Source organism: Protopterus annectens, chromosome 6.part1 (assembly GCF_019279795.1).
Source record: "Protopterus annectens isolate FY-2018-M chromosome 6.part1, PAN1.0, whole genome shotgun sequence".
NCBI lineage: Eukaryota > Metazoa > Chordata > Ceratodontiformes > Protopteridae > Protopterus > Protopterus annectens.
Window position 1 is genome coordinate 464,462,479 of NC_056738.1, and position 22,603 is coordinate 464,485,081.

General features: G+C 43.6%; 1 protein-coding gene across 1 annotated transcript in view; it reads left to right on the forward strand.

Annotated features, from left to right (window-relative positions):
* Positions 1 to 22,603, forward strand: part of PACS1 (phosphofurin acidic cluster sorting protein 1) — a gene marked incomplete in the record, with an annotated part of 1,397,033 nt that overhangs the window by 1,048,618 nt on the left and 325,812 nt on the right.

Sequence of the window (22,603 nt, forward strand, 5' to 3'; positions counted from 1 at the left end):
CCCTTTGCATCGGAGCAGGGGTGCCTTTGAAGCCATTAGGAAAGTTATGTCTCCTAAGACATCCTCAACCTCAGGTCCGGCTTTTTCATCCCCTAAAGCGCCTGTGTCTGCTTCTGCTTCACAGATCCTGGCAAAGTGCAAAGACCGAGAGCCTCAGGAAGCCCCATTGGGTCACCCATGCTCTTCCAAGACCTCACCGGAAGCTCCCACTGATGAGGTTCCCAGGAAGAGAGTTTGTAAGAGTAAACATTTAATCTCCCCGCAGGAGTCCGTAACATCTGATACTGACTTGGATGAATCAGAAGGGTCCCCATGGTCCCCCTCTGAGGAAATCTCATTTGCAGAGATACTTGAAATCCTTAGGCAGAGGGGGTGACTGGCAGTCCACAAACCCTACTGAAGACGAGTCAGTTCTCCTGAAGGCTTTCTGGTCTCAGCCCTCCAACTCTTGGGTGTCTCCGCCCTTCGATGAGCTTATGCAGCTGGTCTCACAAAGGGCGTGGGAGTCTCTGGACACCATGGAGCCTGTCCCTAGGAGGCCTAATAAGTTCATATCTGCCCCCCAAGATAAATCCTTCATGACCAAAGGTGTGTCAGTTGATGCCATGGTGGTGGCAGCAACCACCAAAAAGGAAATGTCAGAAACTACTACTACTGTCCATCCTCCTAACAGAGACTCCAAGATCATGGATAGATATGGGAAGTGCATGTTTAGTTCAGCGACTTTTGCACTCCGTTTGCTTAACTATTTAACCCATTTCACGAGACTACAAAGAGATCTCCTTAAAGAGCTTGGAGATACTCTTCAGGGTACAATAGATGCAGGAGCTACAGACAAAGTTGCCTCCCAGCTTGCTACCCTCAACTCCATTGTTAACTCTTCCATGTGCCTCATTTCATATGCAGCTGATGGAACGAGCAGGGCAGCGGGTACAGGAGTTGCTCTCAGGAGACTCTCCTGGATGCGCTTGTGTTCCTTCCCAGAGCCCTTCAAGTCATCTTTTGTGAATACCCCTTTTGATGGCTCATCCCTTTTCGGGCCCAAAGTTAAGAAAATTTTGGCCAGGTTTGAGCAGGATGGAAAGACTCTTTCTGCCATCGGAATCTGTTTTTTCACCCCTACCAGACCCTACCCCAAGGGTCAAAGGGGAGGGAAAATGTGGTTCTGAAAAGCCCAAGAAGCCTTTCAGGACACACGTGGGTGAACCCCCCCCTCCAGGTGCAGAGGAGGGGGCAATAATGGAAGACTCTGCCTTCACGGCAGAGGTGGTCCGCAAAACCAGGGCAACAGAGATCACTTCTTTGGGAAGCCCTACCAGCGCTCCTGAAAGGAGGCCCGACTGTCCTGCTCTGGAGGCAGTTGGGGGTCGCTTATCTTTGTACCTAGACGCCTGGCTTAAAATAACAAATGACAGCTGGGTACAAAGTATAATTTCCAGAGGATACTTCATTCCATTCACCACACCCCCTCCACCGACAAGTAAAATCCTGGCCGTTCCACCCAGTTACAGGGAACAAGCAACAGTAGAGGTCCAAACGTTGCTAAGAAAGAGTCATCCAACCAGTCCTAGCAGACCAGACAGGATCTGGAACTTGCTCAAGATTCTTTTTAGTCCCAAAAAAGACAGGGGACTGGAAACCTATATTGGACCTCAGCAGACTAAACAAATCTGTCAAGAAAGAGAAGTTTCGGATGGTCACACTTCAGTTGATGCTTCCCTTCTTAGGGAAAGACAATTGGATGTGCTTGATGAATCTCCCAGATGCGTGCTACCACATCAAAATGGCCAGGCCATCCAGGGATCATCTGTGTTTGGGGCTAGGAGCCAATCATTTTCAGTTTCGAGCCCTGTCCTTTGGTCTCACTACAGCCCCCAGAGTGTTAACGGCTCACCTGAGACTTTTAGGATTCCAGGTGTTTCCATACCTAGACAATTGGCTTCTCACTGCCACCACGAGGCATCAACTCATTCAAGCCAGGGAATCCACTCTGTCACTCTGCAGCCAGCTGGGCATTACAGTAAACTCAGAAAAATCTGCCTTGTTGCCATCGCAGCAAATCGTCTTTATCAGAGCAGAACTGGACATCACCGACACCACCACCACCATGCTACGACTTCCAGTAGAAGGAGTCTTACTACTCCGTCAGCAGGTCTGCATTCTGACATCCAAAAACAAGGTTCCAGCATCAGAAATTCAAAAATTGTTAGGTATGATGGCAGCAGCAATTCCGGCTATACCACTGGGTCGTATGCACATGCGGGTACTGCAATGGCTGTGTTCACTCAATGGTCTTACCAAGAGCTCCCCATGTCTCACCTGATAATGATCACAAACTTCTGCAAAAAGGATCTTCAGTGGTGGTTGACCTCACTTCACATCACAATAGGACGTCCCTTTGTTTTACCCCCACTAGTGGCCACAGTGACCATGAATGCTTCCCTGATAGGGTGGGGGGGTATTTTCAGGGAAGAACAGCCCAAGGCACATGGACCGATTAAGAGACACATCTGCTTATCAATGCTTTAGAGATGACAGCAGTACTTTTGGCGTTGCAGTACTTCCAGGACTCTCTTCCTCTGGGTACGATTGCGATTCAGACAGACAACATATCAGTGGTCTGGTACTTGAACAAACGAGGAGGAACCAGATCATACCCCCTTTATTGTGAGCCCCTAAGAGTATGGCAGTGGGCTATATCCACCCAGCACTTTCTGTTAGCAACGCACATCCCAGGGAAATCCAACGTGATAGCAGACAAGCTGAGCAAAGAAATGTTGTTGCCCCACGAGTGGTCCCTCAAGACAGAAATAGCAGACAGGATTTTCCGCAGGTGGGGACCAGCCTTGCTGCGACCTTTTTGCCAGTCACTTGAACACGAAATGCAGAAGCTACTTTGCCCTGATTCCCCCTCCAGGAGAAGCCCCAAGGGACGCACTTGTTCACGATTGGCCCCCGGCTCTCTTCTATGCATTCCCACCAATCCCGTTGATACCCAAGGTACTACAGAATGCAAAAGCCCTGGGAAGGACCATCATTCTAATAGCCCCTCATTGACCTCATCAGATTTGGTTCCCCTTCATTTGACTTCATCTTTTGGAGGACCCCTGGATCCTGGACCCAGTTCCAGACCTTCTGACGCACTCGTCGGGAGAATTTCATCCCTCTCTGCAGTCCCTGAAGCTGACCGCTTGGCTGCTCCAATTCCCATCATAGCCAGGTTCCATAACCTTTCTAATGAGACAAAGCAAATTCTCTTATCCTCTCATAAATTCTCTACGAGGAAGCTATACCTTAGTAAATGGAAAGCATTTTCTATATGGGCCTCTGAAAGCAATGTTGAACCTTACCAAGCCCCTATGGCATCTATACTAGAATTTTTGATCATGATCTTCAGTAAAGGAGGTGCAGGAGCAACAGTCCATGTTCAACTTGCTGCCATTTCTAACTTTCATATTGGATTCGAAGGATTGAATATTATGTCGCACAAATTATCCAAAGCCTTTCTCAGAGGGATCTTTCATATCAGACCACGTGTGAAATCTCCCTATTCCCCATGGAATCTACATTTTATGCTTTCCTGCATTATTCTTCCACTATTTAAATCCGCTTCCTCATGCGACCTCAAATTTTTGTCATGGAAAACTATCTTTTTAGTGGCTATTACTTCTGCCCGCAGAGTGTCAGAGCTTCAGGCCTTGTCCATTAAACCTTCTTACTTGATTTTCCATGCTGACAGTGCCTCACTTCGAACAAACCTCTCTTTTTTACCCAAGGTTTGCACTGAAACTAATCTTAACCAAATTATCGATTTGCCAGTTGTCTTCCCCAGTCACTCCAACAATCTAGAATACATGCACAAACTTGATGTTCACAGACAGCTCAGATTATATTTGGATACAACAAAAGATTTCAGGAAATCAGATCAGCTTTTTTTTTTCCTTTTTGGACTCCAGGAAAGGTATGCCAGTGGCTAAAACAACTCTGTCTAAATGGTTATCTGATGGTATCACCTTTGCTTATTCAGCTGCCAATATGCTTTTACAGCATAAAATTAAAGCTCACTCAACCAGAGCAGTTTCTACATCTTCTGCTTTTTCTGCCAGACTTCCTATTGATAACATTTGTGCAACAGCCACTTGGTCGAAACCCCATACCTTTATCACTCATTACAAAGTTGACAGGGCCTCCTTTGGATCCACAGTCCTGAAAAATATACTCCCGTGAGCCACCCGAGGTAGATGGTGCTTAGAACGCTACCCATCAGTAAGTATGAACGGCGAGCTAGAACAACTTCATATAAAGAAGTTATGTACTTACCATAACGTTCCATGTGAGTTGTTCATCTCGCCTTCATTCTTATGTCCCTCCCTCCTACCCCCTCCTGGGTTTTCAGAAGACAGAGATGCTAGATCCTTTCTGGTCACTCAACCCTTCTATACTTTCTCTTATGGAGTTATAGAATGACATATGGTATTATTATACGCAGCAAATAAGATCTGAAGTAACTCTAGGTGCATCATGGGATAGGGACTTGGCCTCGAGCTACTTGAAATCCTCGAGCTTTGTAGTAGGCCGACTCGGAGCTGAGGGATCGGCTCCGAACCCATCAGTAAGAATGAAGGCGAGATGAACAACTCACATGGAACGTTATGGTAAGTACATAACTTCTTTATAGTTCATTCAAGTTCTGCCTTCTTTTAAACCTCATTCCTCCTCTGCATGTATGGTTCTCACAATTCCCATTTTCTGCTATGTAATTTGTTCATACCCTTTTCTAAAGATCCCAATTTCAGTTGTTTATCTCTGTTACTATGTTTGCTACTTCTAGTAAAGTTGATTTAGACTTTGATTTCCATTTTCTAGTAATTTTTTTTTTTTGCCAGCCATCATAATTAGACTCAGCAAGGCCTTATTATGTATAGGCAATTCCGATTCTGTATAATACCTCAAAAATATCATTTCCTTAATCAAACCAGTTTGCTTACCCAGTATCTCTGACAGAGCAGTCTGCCAACTCATTACACTCCAAGAAAATATGTTCCCAGTTACCTTTTTCTTCCACATCACACCTCCAACATTTGCTGTCTGCCTGAGGAAAAATTCTTTGGAATCTACATTTGCTAGAAAAATATCTACATAAATACTTCCAAGCAAAGACCCCAAGTCTTCGAGACTTTGTTGCATATTTGGAAGACCTACATATATCCCCCCAGTGTTTCTTTGTGAATTGGTTACCCACTCTCTTCCTAGTCCTTTCTAACCTCCTCTGATTGATTCTTATAGTTATCATGCAATATTTTATATGCTGTACTAATTATTCCTTTTTTTTAATGGCAGTTTCTGTACTAGATTCCACAAAAACTCTACCAGTGCTGGTCTTGCATTTAGGACCCCCCTATTTTTCCTCTTTGTCTATACTCTGATATCGATCCTTGATAGGAAAGGCAATCTTTAACCTGCAGTCCAAATAAATTTTTGGCATCTTCCCATTCTGCTACCTATCCCTTACTAGTTATTTGTTCCCAATACTTTGGTTCCCTTGCCAGTTTTCACCAATAAATTCCAGCCCCCCTCTTACCTATTGTGTATGTATCACTAATTGCAGTCATCTATATCGGCGAAATCTCCTTTCTCCATTCCCCTGTTGGTTTAGTACTAAGAATACTTTGTGCTACTTTATGAATATAATATTCTGTATGAATTTTGAATATACTATCCTGTATTATTATTGTTATTCTCCTTACAGGTCTGCATCCAAAGTCCCAATCTCTCCTTGTTTCTTGAGCTTCCCCCCTGTTTCATCAGCATACATTTCCACTTTAAATTATAGATGTGAAGTTGTCCTATCTTGCCCCCATTCATAACTGATGGGTTTGGAGCCGATCCTCTCTTCCGACTCAGCCATTTTTTACAAGCTCAAGGTCTTCAATTAGCTCGAGGCTAATCCCCTATCCCATGATGCCCTAGTGTGCTCCCCAGATCTCGTTTGCCATGGAAACAGATCAAGCTTTGTTTGACTAGCTCAGGCTAAGTGACAATTCTTTTCCTACTTATTTCATGATTAAAACTGTTTTTTTTTTTTTTATCACTGTTGAAAATAGCTTGGCAGTTGTTCTACCCCATAGTTTTTTCTGTTTTTTCTAGTTTAAAAGGTAAGAAATTAAAAATTTAAAAATAGAATCCCTTTATCTTTCTATGCCTTTTGTTTGTTCAGCCTACCCTTACCCTGTCCCGTTGTAGTATGTTTTGGCTTTAAGCATTATTTAAGTGTGACAGTTAAGTTACAATGTTTAGTAGTTGTAGCACATAGTTATACTGGATGGCCCGATTAATTTAGAGCGCTAATTGTCTTCTTACTGTTTAGTGTGTTTTTTGATATTTAAAGTAGTATATAATGTTTAGTTCTGTCATAGAAGTCCGTTTAAGTTAGAGGGCTTCATTTCTTCAACTTTGTTAACATTAGTCCGAAGGTTCTGTGTGTGCGTTTTTACCTTCTCTACTTGGTAAATTTTAGTAATAATAATAATAATAATATATATATATATATATATATATATATATATATATATATATATGTGTGTGTGTGTGTGTATATATACATATATATATATTTATATATATATATATATATATATATATATATATATATATATATATATAAAACCTCAGTTAAGTTAGAGAGATTTATAACTGGTTTTTCCTTTTGATATACATTGCCATCCAGAAGTCATCTCCGCTTTCAGCTAGGAGCCAGTCATTATCAATTTCGAGCTCTGCCCTTTGGCCTCACTACAGCCCCCAAAGTGTTCACCAAATGCATGGCAGTAATTACGACTCACTTGAGGCGTCTAGTATTCCGAATGTTTCCATACATGAATGACTGGTTCCTAACCGCCACCACCAAGCAACTACTCCTCGAAGCAAGGGACACAACCTTAAAACTATTTGCACAGTTAGGAATTACTGTCAACTGTGAAAAATCTACCTTATTGCCATCTCATCATAAATTAAACACAGTCACAATGATGGTAAACCTTCCAGAAGAGAGAATTCATGTTCTTCGAAAACAAGTCCTAAATTTTCTACAAAAAACAAAAGTTCAAGCCAAAGAGGTTCCAAAGGTGCTGGGCACAATGGCAGCTGCCATTACAGTAATTCCCCTGGCATGCATGCATATGAGGATCCTGCAATCGCTTCTTTTTGCACAATGGTCATGGCAGACGCTTCCGATGTCTCACAAGATAATTCTGACGCAAGCTTGCAAAAGAGATCTACTTTGGTGGCTCCAATCAAACCAAGTGACAATAGACGAACCCTTTGTTCCCCCAGCTCCACTAGCCATGGTGACCATGGACGCTTCCCAGATGGGGGGGCATTATCTAGGAAAAACAGCCTAAGGCACGTGGCAAGAACACGAGGTTCACTTGCACATCAGTGTAGTAGAGATGAGTAGCGGTGCTTCTAGCGTTGCAGGCATTACAAGACTCTCTCTACTTGTAGGAGTGATTGCAATCTAAACAGACAATATGTCAGTGGTATGGTACATAAACAAGCAAGGAGGAACTAAATCATATCCCCTTTGTCGAGAGGACCTCAGAGTTTGGCAGTGGGCAACTTCCTCCCAATGCTTTCTAATAGCAATGCACATACTGGGAAGCTCCAACATGATTGCAGACGAACTCAGCAGAGAAATACTGATGCCTCACGAGTGGTCCCTCACACAAGAGGTACCGGAGAACATTTTCCACAAATGGGGCCATCCTTGCTGTGATCTTTTTGCCACGTCCACAAACATAAAATACAGCAACTATTTTGCCTTATTTCCCCTTCAGGGAAGTTCCCAAGGGATGCTCTGATACATGATTGGCCCCCAGGACTCCTATATGCTTTTCCCCCCTTCCCATTAATAGCCAGAATTATACAGAAAGCCAGCATATTGGGAAGGACCTTAATTCTGATAGCCCCATACTAGCCTTGTCAAATTTGGTTCCCCTTCCTACAACCTGATCTTTAGGAGGAACCCTGGATCCTGGACCCAGTGCCAGATCTTCTGATCCATTCTTCAAGGATACCTCACCCGTCCTTACAAACCCTGGCTGCTCCAGTTCCAAACATAGCTAGGTAACAAAATCTTTCATCTGCCACACGACACATTTTGACATCTTCTCATAAGACATCAACAAGAAGACTGTGTCTTAGCAAATAGAAAAGGTTTTCTAGTTGGGATTTAGAAAATAAAATTGACCCTTACTCCACACCCCTTTCTTCTATTTTAGAATTTCTAACAAAACTTTCCGAAGAGGGTGCTACAGCTGCTATCATCAGGGTACAATTAGCAGCAATATCAAATTTTCATCTAGGTGAAAATGGACCAAACATTGTCACATAGATTATATAAAGCTTTTCTTAAGGGCACTTGTCTTTTAAGGCCACCAGTAAAATCTCCACTACCACTGTAGAACCTCAACTTCGTCCTGTCCAGCTTAATTCTTCCACCATTTGAACCTGCATCTTCATGCAAGTTAAAATTTTTTACTTGGAAAACTACCCTTTTAGTGGCCATCACTTTAAGCTAGAAGGGTGTCAGAGCTGCAAGCACTTTCAGTCAAACCCCCATACCTTTTGTTTCACGACAGAGTCTCCCTGCGAACAAATCCATTCTTCCCACCTAAAGTCTGTTCAGAATCCAATTTAAATCAAACCATAGAATTGCCAGTCGTTTTTCCCCAAGTATGGCAATAAGGCAGAATACATGCTACACCATATTGATGCCCACAGACCATTACATTTCTATTTACAAAGAAAAAAAGAATTCAGAAAATCTGATAAACCTTTTGTCATTCTCAGAAGCTAAAAAGGGTACAATTGTAGCAAAAAACACCTTGCCCAGATGGCTATCAGACTGTATTTTCTTTACTTAAAACTCAGTAAGTAAGAAATTACCAGGCAAAGTAAAGGCTCACTCAACTAGAGCCATTGCTACTTCTTCAGCCTTTCGTGCCAAAGTTTCTATAGAATTTGTGCAGCAGCAACTTGGGCAGCACCTCATGCCTTCATCACTCATTAAAAAGTAGATATGGCCTCCAGGGACAAGGCTTACTTTGGGTATACTGTGCTCTAGATTGTACTCCTGTGAGCCACCCAAGATTAATGGTGCTAGGGACGCTGTCCTGTCAGCTAAGAATGAAGGCGAGATAGGGCAACTTAACATAAAGAAGTTATGTTCTTACCATAATGTTCCATGTGAGTTGTCCATCTCGCCATTCATTCTTACATCCCTCCCTCCAACCCCCAGCCTGTGGATTCCTAGGGGATCTGGACTTAGTAATAATTGGACTTTGACCTTTTTCAGGTTTTTCTTATAGTATAATAGATAACCTTTATACAACTTTTAATATGCACACAAATATGATCTGAGGAGCACACTGGGGCATCATAGGATAGGGGATTAGCCTTGAGCTAGTTGAAGACCTCTAGCTTGTAAAAAAACATCCGAGTCAGAGCACCCATCAGTTAAGAATGAGTGGCGAGATGGACAACTCACATGGAAAGTTATGGTTAGAACATAACTTCTTTTTTTTTTGCTTGTGCTATATATAGGAGCCTTAACTGTGTTTCTCTGAAATACCCCTTCAAGTCAGATGATCTCAATCCACATTGTTCTATTTGAAGAATCAGATCTGAAGTAGTTGACTTAATTCATTCTGCACATATCGGTATACGGATCCGATTCGGCAAAACTTTTCAAGCATCAGCTCCGAGCTACAAGCTCTTCCCTTTCCTATATTACATCACTTCCTCCTATCTAGCCCCAGATCTCGTTTGCCGCTCTGAGTCAGCATCGTGGACTCTGAGCTCCTAGCTAGTTGGTAAGGTTTTTGGTCCTTTTTTGCTAATTGCTGAGTGTGTATACCTTCCTTTTTTTCCTCCCTTACATCACGTTTGGTTGTTGCTAGTTTTAAAAAAAAAAAAAAAAAAAAAAAAAAAGTTTATTGATAGTTATTAATTTAAGTGTTTATGTAGTATTGTGTTACTGGTTCCCGCCTAGGCCCAATCCCTGTTAAGTGTGTGTGTGTGTGTGTGTGTGTGTGTGTGTGTGTGTGTGTGTGTGTGTGGGCCCTAGGGTTTTTCTGTCTTTGCTATGGCTGAACAGCCTAAAGTTCCCTTTAAGAAGTGCACAGAGTGTGGTCATAAGCTTTCTCCAGCCGATGGCCACACTCTGTGTGTTCTATGTTTAGGGGTCGCCCATCTTTCTGCCTCCTGTGACATTTGTTCGGGTTTCAATCCTAGGGCGTTGAAGGATCATCGGGCTAAGCTTGTGGCTAAAGGTCTGCTACCAGCTTCTGCCCTGGAGTCTGCCTCTGTTTCCTCCCCAGCTAGTGACGCTGTGCAGGCAGGGACTCAACCTCCCACCAGGCCTGCTTCCTCTGAGTCATCTCAGAGAGGTAGGGACAAGCGAGAGAAGGAGAGGCGCCATAAAGAGAGGGACAGGCCCAGAAAACGGTCTCCGGACAGGGAGTCCTTCTCCAGCCCGTCTCCCAAGGTACTCGGGTCTCGTTCTCCTCGGCTCCGCTCTCCCTGTTTCTACGGAGCCATCAGAGCCGAGGCACTCACCTCTGATCCGACCCAGACCCGAGTCGGTCGCTTCCTCCAGATTGACTCGGAGTGTATCCAACCTTGATATGGACAGGCTTATGAGGAGGTTCATCCAGAACCAGATTCAGATGGGGGGGGTCTTACTGGGGCCCTCTCCCATTGTTGAGGGTGGTTCTTCTACTATGTTCCACCCTATTGCTCCTTCCTCGATCTGACCTGACGCTTTGGGGTTCTTGGGTCCGAGACCTTTCGGAGCTGTGGGGTCAGCACCGATGGTTTTTGTTACCTTGACGCCGGCCGTCACCTTGAGTTCCTCGGATCCGATCTCGGATCCAGGGGCTTCTCGGAGCCGTGGTCGGGGAGTCGGACCCGAGGATCGAGATCTCGCTCTTTCGGATCCCACCCTCGGTGCCCGGACTACACCGCCATCGGCTCCGGTCCCTGCTTTGGTGCCGGGCAGAGCCTCTTCCTTACGTTCTACGGAGGGGTACTCTCCATTGGCATTCGGGGCAGTGGAAAGGGTCCTCTCCCAGGGGTTGAGACCTCAGCTCACATCCTCAGATCCCACCCAGACCCCTCTGTTTTCTGATTCTGCTCCCATTGCCCTGTCTCGGGGACAGCCCATGCCACACCAGGTTGTTCCCCTCAGGGAACCCCCGAAGGTTTACGAATCCTCTCCAGAGAGTCGCACTGGAGAGGAACCTTGTAAGCGCAAGTGCAAGATGGGCACTTGGATTCCCCTGAGTCCATTACCACTGATACGGACTTGGATGAAGGAGAGGGTTCCCCCAGATCACCTACCGAGGATGTCTCGTTTGGAGACATTATGGAGATCCTCGGTCAAAGAGGAGGTAGGTCAGCCCCCAAACCCTCTGCGGATGAGTCCGTATTCCTGGAAGCCTTTGGCGCGTGCCCATCTACTTCCTGGGTCTCCACTCCAGCTGGCCCTTTGGTGGACCTCATCACCACTAGGGCGTGGAAGGATCCTGACACCGTAGAGCTTATACCCAAAAGGCCAGACAAAATTCTTTCCCCGCCGTCAGACAGGTAGGCATGGTCCAAGGGAGCCCCGGTAGACGCTTTGGTGGTTTCAGCTTCCACAAAGAAGGAACTGGCACAGGAGAGTTCCTCGGTCCATCCACCAGACAAGGAGTCCAGGTCGATGGATCGTTTTGGGAAGCACATGTACTCGTCCGTGACATTTTCTATCCGTGCGCTGAATTACTTGGCACATGTCATCTGACTGCAGCGAGACCTTATATCGGAGCTAACTGAGTCGCCCCCAGAGTCTCTGTCACAGCAGAACAAGCAGTCGTCCTTCACTATGAAGATAACTACACTGAAATCAATGACTAATACCTCTATGCGTCTCCTGTCTCATGCCATGGAGGGAGCCGCTAGAGCTGCTGGTTAAGGCGTTGCCTTGAGGCGACACACCAGGATCAGGCTGTGTCAATTTGCGGACCCCTTTAAGTTGTCTTTCATCAATGCCCCATTCGATGGATCATCCATTTTTGGGAAAACTGTACGTGACACACTAACCCAGAGTGAGAAGGACGGAAAGACTTTGTCAGCCGTCGGAATCCACTTCTCTAACCCCCAGAGGTCCTATTCCAGGAACCAAAAGGGGCAAAAGAAGATGTGGTTCCAGAAATCACAGTCCTTTCGTGACACTCAGGAATATTCCTCCCCCAGAGGCAGAGGGGGTCATGACTGACGCCATCCCAGAGGCAGAGGGGGTCCCAGAAACTTCGGGTCTAGGGAACCTTTTTCTGACAGACCCGCACAGCAACCCTGAGGGTTTGCCCGGTTGCTCTACTCTGGAGGCAGTCAGGGCAAGATGTTCCTTACATCCAGCGGCATGGGAGTCCATTACTGCAGACCGCTGGGTGTTAAACATCATATCCAGAGGATATTCTATGCCCTTCATTTCATGTCCCATAACTCCAGCCCACCTTCCAGATGTTCCACCCGCTCACAGGGAGGCTACAGCTTTAGAGGTTTTGAAGCTGCTACAAAAACTAGCCATCGAGCCGGTCCCCCCAGATCAATCCGAATCAGGCATCTACTCTAGGTTTGTTTTCGTGCCAAAGAAGACGGGGGATCTCAGGCCCATTCTGGACCTGTCTATCCTCAACCTGTCGGTGGAGAAACCAAAATTCCAGATGGTCACTCTACAGTACATTCTACCATTTCTGAGAGAATGCGACTGGATGTGCTCGTTATACCTCCAGGACGCTTACTATCACATCAAGGTCCACAGAAGCTCAAGGAGGTTTCTACGCTTCCAGCTAGGGGCCAGTCACTTTCAATTCAGAGCCCTACCCTTTGGTCTCACCACAGCCCCCAGGGTGTTCACCAAGGTTATGGCGGTCGTAGCGGCTCACCTGAGACTTCAGGGCATTCAGGTATTCCCCTACCTAGACGACTGGCTCTTCGCTGCATCCACCAAACGTCTCTTGTGTCAGGCCCTACACTACTTCCTCGGTCTGGCTCACAAGTTAGGCATCACGATTAATATCAACAAGTCCCACCTGGCTCCGGTTCAGATCATAGACTTCATCAGGGCACGGTTGGATTCGATTCAGTCAAAGATTTTTCTCATCCCAGAAAGGATAGAAAATCTCAGACTCCATAGGTTCATAGGTTGGTACTAGGCTATCAGCCCTAGGGCCTATACAAGCCTAGCCATAACAATTCCCTGGCTATTTCTTCCCACATTATTTACTTTCCTGGACCCCTGTCTAGCAGGGCGACTGACGTGATCCCTGGGGTGAATTTCCTTTCTCCCATCCAATCGTCAAGGTTCCTCTTGAAGAGGTCCAAAGAGGCACTCTGCTTGACATGTATGGGCAATCTATTCCAGAGTCTGGGGAGTCTCTGGGTCAGGAACCTATCCCTCCAGCATGTTTTGTTTATTGTGATGACAAGGTTTAGATCCCTGGAGCGTGTAGCTCTGAGGGATTGGGATTTCTTTAAGTGTAGCATGTCCAACAGCTCTGGGCTTGACATGGCCTTGTATGTTAAGCAGAGATCGCCTCTGAGTAGACGATATGCGACAGAGTATAGCTGGAATTTTTTAAGGCGGTCAGCGTAGGGCATCTGCTTTAGGCCTGCAATTCTTTTAGTGAGGTATTTCTGAGGCCTTTCCAGTTGTTGCAGATGTCTTGAGAGGTACATACCAAATGGGGCGTTGTATTCTATAATGGGTCTAATGAGGGATGAGTACAGTGGGACAATGACCTCCTTTTTTCTGGATGAAAAGCCCTTCGTGATGAGGTGTGCCACATAGAAGGATTTCCTGACTGTTGTGGCGATGTGGTTATCGAAGGTGAGACCACTGTCCACTTGTGTCCCTAAGTCTCTTATCACACTTTCTGTGTTTAGTGTACTGCCACCTATATGGTAATTCATGGCTACATGTTTTTTCCCAAAGGGGATAACAATACATTTCTTGGCATTGAGCTTGAGCCCATGGCTCTGGCACCAAGCATCTGTTTCTGTAAGGCCCTTTTGTAGAGTATCCACATCATTTGGGGATTCAGTAATGGCTCTCAGTTTGCAGTCATCTGCAAACTTTGTTAGCCAGAGTCCCTTAGTGTTGACCTGTACTTTAGAGAAGTAGATGCCAAACAAGAGCGGCCCCAGGACTGAACCCTGAGGTACTCCACTTGTCACTTGTCTGGAGCTGGATTTGGAGTCGGCTACTTTTACAGTGTGAGTTCTATCAGTAAGCCATTTAGCAACCCATTGGGTGACATAGGGATTAATGCCCAACTTATTAAGTTTATCTATGATTCCAGAGTGGGGGATGGTGTCAAAGGCCTTGGCAAGGTCTAGATAGGCTGTGTGGACCACCTTACCCTTGTCCATGGCTCTGGAGACTGATTCAAATAAGTCAATCAGGTTCAGGAGACAAGATTGGCCCTTCACAAACTCAAACTGGGTGGGGTCCAGTGTTTGAAGGTTGCCAATGTCTTTGTTTATAAGTTCCATGATAATACGCTCCATGGCCTTGCAGATAAGGCTTGTCAGACTGATGGGACGGTAGTTTCCGGGATCCAAGGTGGATCCCCCCTTGTGGATTGGGATAACTGTAGCTCTGCGCCACTCAGTGGGCACGAAACCTGAGGTTGAGGCTATGATTAAACATGACACTTAGGTGAGGTGCCAGTTCATATTGTAGTTCATGTAGTACACAGCCCGGGATGTCATCTGGTCCCATGGATGCTGTATTCTTGGCTTTAGAGAGTGCGTTTTGTACCTGTGTGGCCGTTATTACTGGAATTTGGCAATCTTCCGGTATTGAGATGGGCCATTTAGGGGTGAGAGGGGTGAAGTTGGCACTGAATCGATCTGCCAGGATATTGGCAATATCCTTCGGATTAGTATATTTAATGCCATTCTGTTTTAGCTCAGAGCAGATCTGAGCATTGCCATTTAGATTTTTGACATAGTTATAGAATGCTTTGTGGTTGTCTTTGGAATCTTTGGCAATTTTATTTTCGTAACTAGCTTTGGAGGATTTTATGAGGCATCTCAGTTTCTTACTGAGGCTAGTAAGGGAGTTTTTTGCATCCTGGGATTTTCCTCTTTTCTGCAAAAGTTTCTTCTTTTTGTTGTAAAGTTTGTTTATGGCAGGGGACCACCAGATTGGCTTCCTTTTTTTGGATGAGAGCATTTTGGTTCTATTTGGGATGGCACGATTCATGCATGAGTGGATGTGCTCGTACAGTGCCTTAGTGTAGGATTCAGCAGTTGAACTTTCAGTTCCCATCTGCATGGGTGTCATGACGTTTGTCACTTCTGACTTGAGTAGCATGAAGTTGGCTTTGGAGAAGTTTTTTATGGTGGTTTCTTTACTGGGGGGTGGGGGTGGGATGTGGATGTTAAGGGTGATTAGCTTATGGTCAGACCTGACTAACGAGGGTGTGATCATAGGTATGGAGCATTGATTTCCCATGTTGGTAATGACCAGGTCTAGGATATTGGAGCCCCTGGTGGGACTATGGATTAGTTGATCCAGGTTGTTGGAATTTATGAATTCCAAGAACTGTTGCGCAAAGGTGTTGGGACATGAGTAGTTTTCCCAGTTAATGGCAGGGTAGTTAAAATCACCCAGTATTAGGGTGTTTGGTTCTATCTTAATATTTTCCAGTATGTTTAGAAAAAAATCACTAGGTAGTCACAGCAGCCGGTGTTCTCAGGGCCCTGGGTTCGATGGCAGCCGCATTCTCTATCCTCCCTCTTGCATGTCTTCACATGAGAGCCCTTCAGTGGAATCTGGCAGTTCAGTGGTCCTGGCTAGACCTTCCTATGGATTTCCACATCCCAATCAATCGGACATGCAGAACGTCACTCCAGTGGTGGCTTCAATCAGTGGACATTTTCGTGGGGCGCAGCTTCCTAGCCCCTCCGGCTCAAGCCACGGTGACCACAGACGCTTCCCAGCTCGGGTGGGGGGGCACTTCCTGGGAAGAATGGTCCAAGGCACGTGGTCACCTCCAGAGACCGAGCTACACATCATTGTCCTGGAGATGAGGGCAGTGCTGTTAGCTTTGAGAGCCTTTCACCCTGTCCTACCTCCGGTGATGGTAGCCATTCAGTCAGACATGTCTGTAGTCTAGTAAATAAACAAACAAGGAGGGACCCGATCCTACCCCCTTTGTCGTAAGGCCATGAGAGTTTGGGAGTGAGCCATATCCACCAGCCGGTTTCTCATAGCAACGTATATCCCTGGATGCTCCAACATTCTAGCGGCCAGTCTAAGCAAGGCAATTCTTCTGCCTTACGAGTGATCTCTGAAACATTCAGTGGCAGAGAAGATCTTCCATGTTTGAGGTCAACCTTGCTGCGATCTCTTTGCGCCTCCTTCCAACTCAAAGTGCAGCAACTTTTTTGCTCTGATCCCCCCTCCGGGGGATGTCCCCAAGGATGCTCTGGTCCATACTTGGCCTCCCGGGGTACTGTATGCTTATCCCTCGTTACCTCTTATTCCAAAGTTCCTTCAGAGAGCTTGCCGGCTGCAGTGCAAAGTCATTCTCATAGCTCCCTTCTGGCCGCGTCAAGTGTGGTTTCTTTTCCTATGTTCTCACCTGTTGGCTCCTCCATGGACTCTAGATCCATGCCCGGATCTGATCTCTCACCCATCGGGCTTGCCCCTGCCCAACCTGGACAGTCTCAAGCTGATGGCATGGCTGCTTCAGTTCCCATGATCATCAGAACTCCTGGACTTTCATCCCCTGTTAAGAATATTCTGGTAGCCTCTCTTAAAGCCTTCACTAGGAAACTCTACAATAGTAAGTGGAGACGTTTTTGCATTTGGGCCTCTCAGCGCAATCTGAACCCATTTACAGCCCCCGTCCCAGTCGTACTGGATTTTCTGGCTGATCTTTTTCGATCAGGCGCAAGTGCTTCCACCATCAATGTTCAGCTGGCTGCCATCTGTAATTTTCATGTGGGTGAAAATAAGATTGCTTTGGCTTCTGCCAAATTGTGTAAAGCTTTCCTGAAGGGCACTTTCTTATTGCGACCTCCAGTTAAAGAAACAGTGCCCCCCTGGGATCTGACTTTAGTCCTTCAGGCTTTGACCTCTCCCCCTTTCAAGCCAGCCGGATCAGTTCCGATGAAGTTTTTGTCATGTAAAACAGCCTTCTTGGTCATCATCACTTCAGCCAAGAGAGTTTCAGAGTTACAGGCCTTATCCTCCTTGCCCCCCTATTTGGTTTTCCACAAGGATAGGGTTTTGCTGCGTACGAATCCTTCCTTTCTCCCCAAAGTGTCCTCAGAAGCCAATATTAATCAGTCTATAAATTTGCCAGTCTTCTTCCCAGATTTCCAAAATAGAGGTGAACGTAAGCTTCATTTATTGGATGTCCATAGACAGCTTCATTTTTACCTCCCTAGGACTAAACCCTTCCGGAAGTCGTATCAATTGTTTGTCTCCTTTTCTAAACCATTTTTGGGCAAGGCAGTTTCGAAAATGTCCTTAGCAAGGTGGATCACTCTTTGTATTGCACAGGTTTATAAGGACAAAGGTTTATCTCCTCCTGGTGTATTGAAGGCTCATTCCACTAGAGCAGTTGCAACTTCTGCAGCTTTTTGGTCAAGAGTTCCAATAGACGATATCTGTGCGGCAGTGACTTGGGCCAATTTGCACACATTCATCTCTCATTATAAATTGGATCTTATTTCTAGAGGGAGAGCATCCTTTGGCTCTGCAGTGCTCAGAAATATATATATATATTTTTTTTGTATTTAATGTGAGACCATTCACGATTTAAGACATAACAGAAAGCATAATTTTCTTAAGTTATTATTCCCACCATTTGTGTGTAACAACTGTTTTGTTAAATGTCTACTGCCAGCTTTTGTGTTAGATGCATATACTGTTTGGCAAGTTAAACTTTTATACAGTTTTTTTTAGTCATCAACATTTGAGCCTGTGTCACATCTTGCAAACCTTTTTCTTTTATTGAAAGCCTTACAACAAAAAACACACTTCAATACCCTGCTAGAACCTGTTAACTTAATAGTAATACAGACAACTGTGCACATCTTCCATTTTCAGATTTTGAAGTTTTAACCTCCTTATACTAACAAATGCTTCAAACTGACAGCCACACACAGACTTCAGATAACCTAAAAGAAAGGTTATTAATTCCAAGATGCATGGTACAGCCTGTGCTTCTGCTAAGTGCTGTCTGGCTTTGTCTTATCTTTATAGCTCTCTCAGCTGGAAAACACTTGCATGCTTTTAGAAAATATTTTCCCTAAGCCATTCCTCTTTATCAGATTGTCTCCTAGAGACTTGAGAACCAGACACAAACTGGCAACATACATCTGTTTAATAGAAAAAAAGTCTTATAATATTCAGTGCCTTTGGCATGCACATGCTTTCTCGTAAAACTTGTTACTAGGTGAAGCTAGGGGCCACCTTATCCCAGTCATTCCCCTATGCAAGGATGAGCAAAAGCACGCTAATTATTCTTTTGTCATGCTCTTACATTGCAGTGCCTACATTTCTTAAAACTGAACAAGAAGAAAATAGAGAAGTAAGAAAAAAATAGGAGCACCTATTTACATTAGTATCCCTGTTACACTTAAAATAACTGAAAAAAAAATTATTTCATAGCTTGCAAACAAGATCATGCAATATTAATGTAGTACCATTAAGAAAAAAAATGTTTTATGTACAGTTAACTTTCTCCCTCCTCTTCTGAGTATTTCTCCAAACATTAATGACTTGAATTAGGGCATATGCTTTAGAGTTCCCTACAAGTTTTAACAAAGTCCAAGAAAGTCCAGTATTTCCAGATTTTTTTATTCTGCCATGTTTCACAAATATAATTATTGTTTTCTAATACCACAGTTGACAGTTTCCAAGTTGCTGGTTTTATTCCTGTTCCTCTCCATCTCCCAAACCTTGTATCTGCTTCATTTCTAACATACACTTGATTCATCTAATTGACAATTGTGCTTTTTTCTTCTCTCAAGCATTTTTCTGTTAAAACTTTGGAAAATGTTTCACTGGCACAGTCTCTCTGTAATCTTTATTACCAGAATAACACGAAGCAGAATCTCCTCCTGTTTCACAGCCCACTTTTTTTGACAAACTTTTGTATTTCTCCTTTAGCATGTACTTCATCAAAAAATTATTTCATCCCCCTAAGGAAAAATATTTTGAAGATAGCTGGGTACAGTAGTTTGAATCTCACACCTGCTTCTCAACACTCTTCTGCCTGATGTTTAATGAGTAGTCATTCTCCACAAACACTCTTCCACTTTTAGTACTTTGTCTTTCTGCCACAGTTTTGTCAGAATCAGCTTCTACTGGTAAGATTGTATGCTAGCTGTTAAAGGTCTGAGTTGCTTTCTCATAGCCAGGTTTAGAGCACACACTGTGTGCCCTTTCAGTTAACAATTTGTGTTGTGAAATACTAGTCCAGTTGCTTATTTGTGCTTTCATAAAGTTAATACAGTCTGTTCCTTCAAGCTTCTCTGGTACAGCAGAAAATCTCAGGTTTTCCCTACATGCTGTGTCCTCTAGTTCTGTTATTTTTTGAAACATTTGTCCTTGTGCAGTTTCATATTCAGCCAGCCTTTTCTTCATTTCAGTCTCTTGAGTTTTGCAGTTTTATCACCTTATCTAAATATCTGTTTAAAGCTTCTTCCATTGTTTTACAGTTCTTTATCGTTCAAGTTGATATATTCCATCAGTGTTTTGTTTATTTTAATCAGGTCTATGTGCATTTTCCTTATACCTTCCTCTAAGTTACTGGAAATCGTGTCTGGAGTTTGCACTGCTTTTTTGCTTAACAGCTGCAGTATTTTATCAGTCAGTGTTTCTTTGTCACCTTTTATAGCTGATTTTCCTTCAGGTCATCTGTATTTCTTTTTTTTCCTGGCATGAGGCAGTGCATTTACTAGCCAGTTACTGAAATTTACCAACAACTTTAGGTCCACTGTCTTTCTGTTTTCACGATGGGAGAGCTAGAATTAAGCTGTTACTCAATGTGCAGCCAGTCTTGTAAGTCCAAGGCAAATTCTCATTTAGTACATATGCAGTTTCAATGTTGTCACTCATGGCTATTCACCTCAGGTGCGGAAGCATTCCATGCAAATGAATTTTACTCAAATTGATAACTTCTACTGACTTTTTATTTCAATTTTTTTCATTCACGAGAAGAGAGCTACAGTGACCCTACTGGTTAATGTTTAGCCATCTTGGGAATCACCTTAAATTGCATCTTGAGCTCCTTCCTGGAGTTTTGGTTCTTATTGCCACAGTACTCAGAACATAATCCAGACATGAGGCACTCTAAAGGTTGACTTGTTCACTCTCTTGCAGAATGCAATTCTGTCTCTGTTCTTCTCCTATCAAGTGGGCATGGCTGAGTGAATGATCTGAGAGTGGAATTTTCATTTGTGCAGTTTTCTGTTTCTTTGTTTGCTGGTAGAGTTCTGCACAGAGATATCAAGGGTTATTTTCATTGATACTCGGTTGTCCAAAAGTGTCACATATCTTGTTGGCAGGATATCGTCTTCTAGAGTCTCCTAATCCCTTCACAAAAAAGTCAGGTAAAAGGCTAAATTCTGTCATATAAAAAAGCTTTAAAGCATATTTTAAAGGGAATGCTTCATCTCTGGGCTTGTTGGATAATTCATTTCCATTTGGTGCCTTAAAATGACATGACGAAAGTATTGTTATGCCTGCAGTTTGACAATTTGAACTGACTGGTTTGGCAAACCTGATGCTTATGTTCTGAAAAACACTTCTGCTTGTGGTGATCTTCTTAGTCCAGCAGATTTCATATATCCATTCTGTTATGTGCAAAAACTTAACTTTTCCACAGAGATTACATGTCTGTTGAAAAAAATCCTTTTCTCCTGTCTGTAATTTCAAAACTCACTTTGTCTGTTCATCTCAGGAATGGAAACAGATCCTCTATATCTTCAATGTTTAATGTCAGCTACAGTTTTCTTTATTTGAATCATTGAGCATAGGGAAGAGCAGTTTGTTTATTTTTCTTTTGGTATGGAGAGTTGTCACTTAGGAGACAGATGACTGTTAGCCCTAGGATAACATGGTGACAGAACACGGCAGCATGAATAGTAAATGCTGCTGGTGAATGTGTCAGAAGTGCAAACGTTTGTGTGCATAATTTTACAAAACACTGTAGTTAGAACCTTCAACATAGCATTCGTCATGGGGACTGTTTTTGAAAACATTCTGTCTTGAAGTTCCTCTTCTGTAATTTACCCTTCTGCTTCCTTTTGGAGGTGTTCCATCCATTGTAGAGGTTGCTCAAAATAAGATGTAGCATTAACACATGAACTTCCATTCCTCCATTTCCTTTGCTTGGGAAACTCCATATACTACCACTGTAGCAACAAATCTTGTTGTAAGTAAACTTCCAGGTTTATCATGTAACCTGTCATTTGGATGTTTACTTGCAGAGATGACCCCATGTTCATGCAAAGGTAAGAAAATTGAGATATTGATGTGTGCACACCATGGCCCCATTGTGGAGTGCTTTAGGCAAGCTAAGTGGATGTACATACCCTGAGCATGTCAGTTCTAGATTGTGGAAAAAAAACTGCGAGGTAGCACAGAAAAGTTAGACAGTGTGTTCAGTCATTGCAGCGATCCCTCTCAAAGATTAGATGACATGGTAATTACGTAGTGCCTGTTATTGTTTGTTTATTAAAAGACCTGACATTGGCATGGGGGAATATTCTGTTTATATTCAAAACATATTAAAAAAGCACAAAAGTTCACAAACTGTAGAAAAACAAAGTCAGCACTCCTGAAACCACGCACTTCAGCAACTCAAGTAAATCCTTGTAGTAAATAGCCGCAAAGCACTTTGGGAGCGTTAAAAACACTTTTTATTAAACCAAAATAACAAATAGATAAAGACCTTTCTCAACTTCATCAGGTAAGAGCAAATACAGGAAACACTCTTAAGTACATCCTGCAAGAGCATTAATTAAGTAATAAACCAATCCTATCACACTGACTAAAAAGGACCTCCCTGAACTCATTAATATTCATGAAATGCAGTCATAAAAATATTCTTAAAAAGACACTTTAAAACCAGCATTTAAATGACATTAACAAGTGCAAAGATTCTGAAAATAAATACAAATGCACACATAATGTATAAAATCTTTAAAATGGGATTGGTTTATTACTTAATTAATGCTCTTGCAGGATGTGCTTAAGAGTGTTTCCTGGATTTGCTCTTATCTGATGAAGTTGAAAAGGTTCTTGATGAAAGCACTTATCTGTTTGTTATTTTGGTTTAATAAAAAGTGTTTTTACAGCTCCCAAAGTGCTTTGCAGCCATTTACTACAAGGTTTGAGTTGTTGAAGTGTGTGGTTCCAGAAGTGTTGACTTTGTTTTTCTATATTCAAAACATGATAATTGATAACTAATGCCGAAGGAGCAGCAGCACAAGGCAGCTATTACCGTAACGTGAGGAGGGGGAGACATTGATT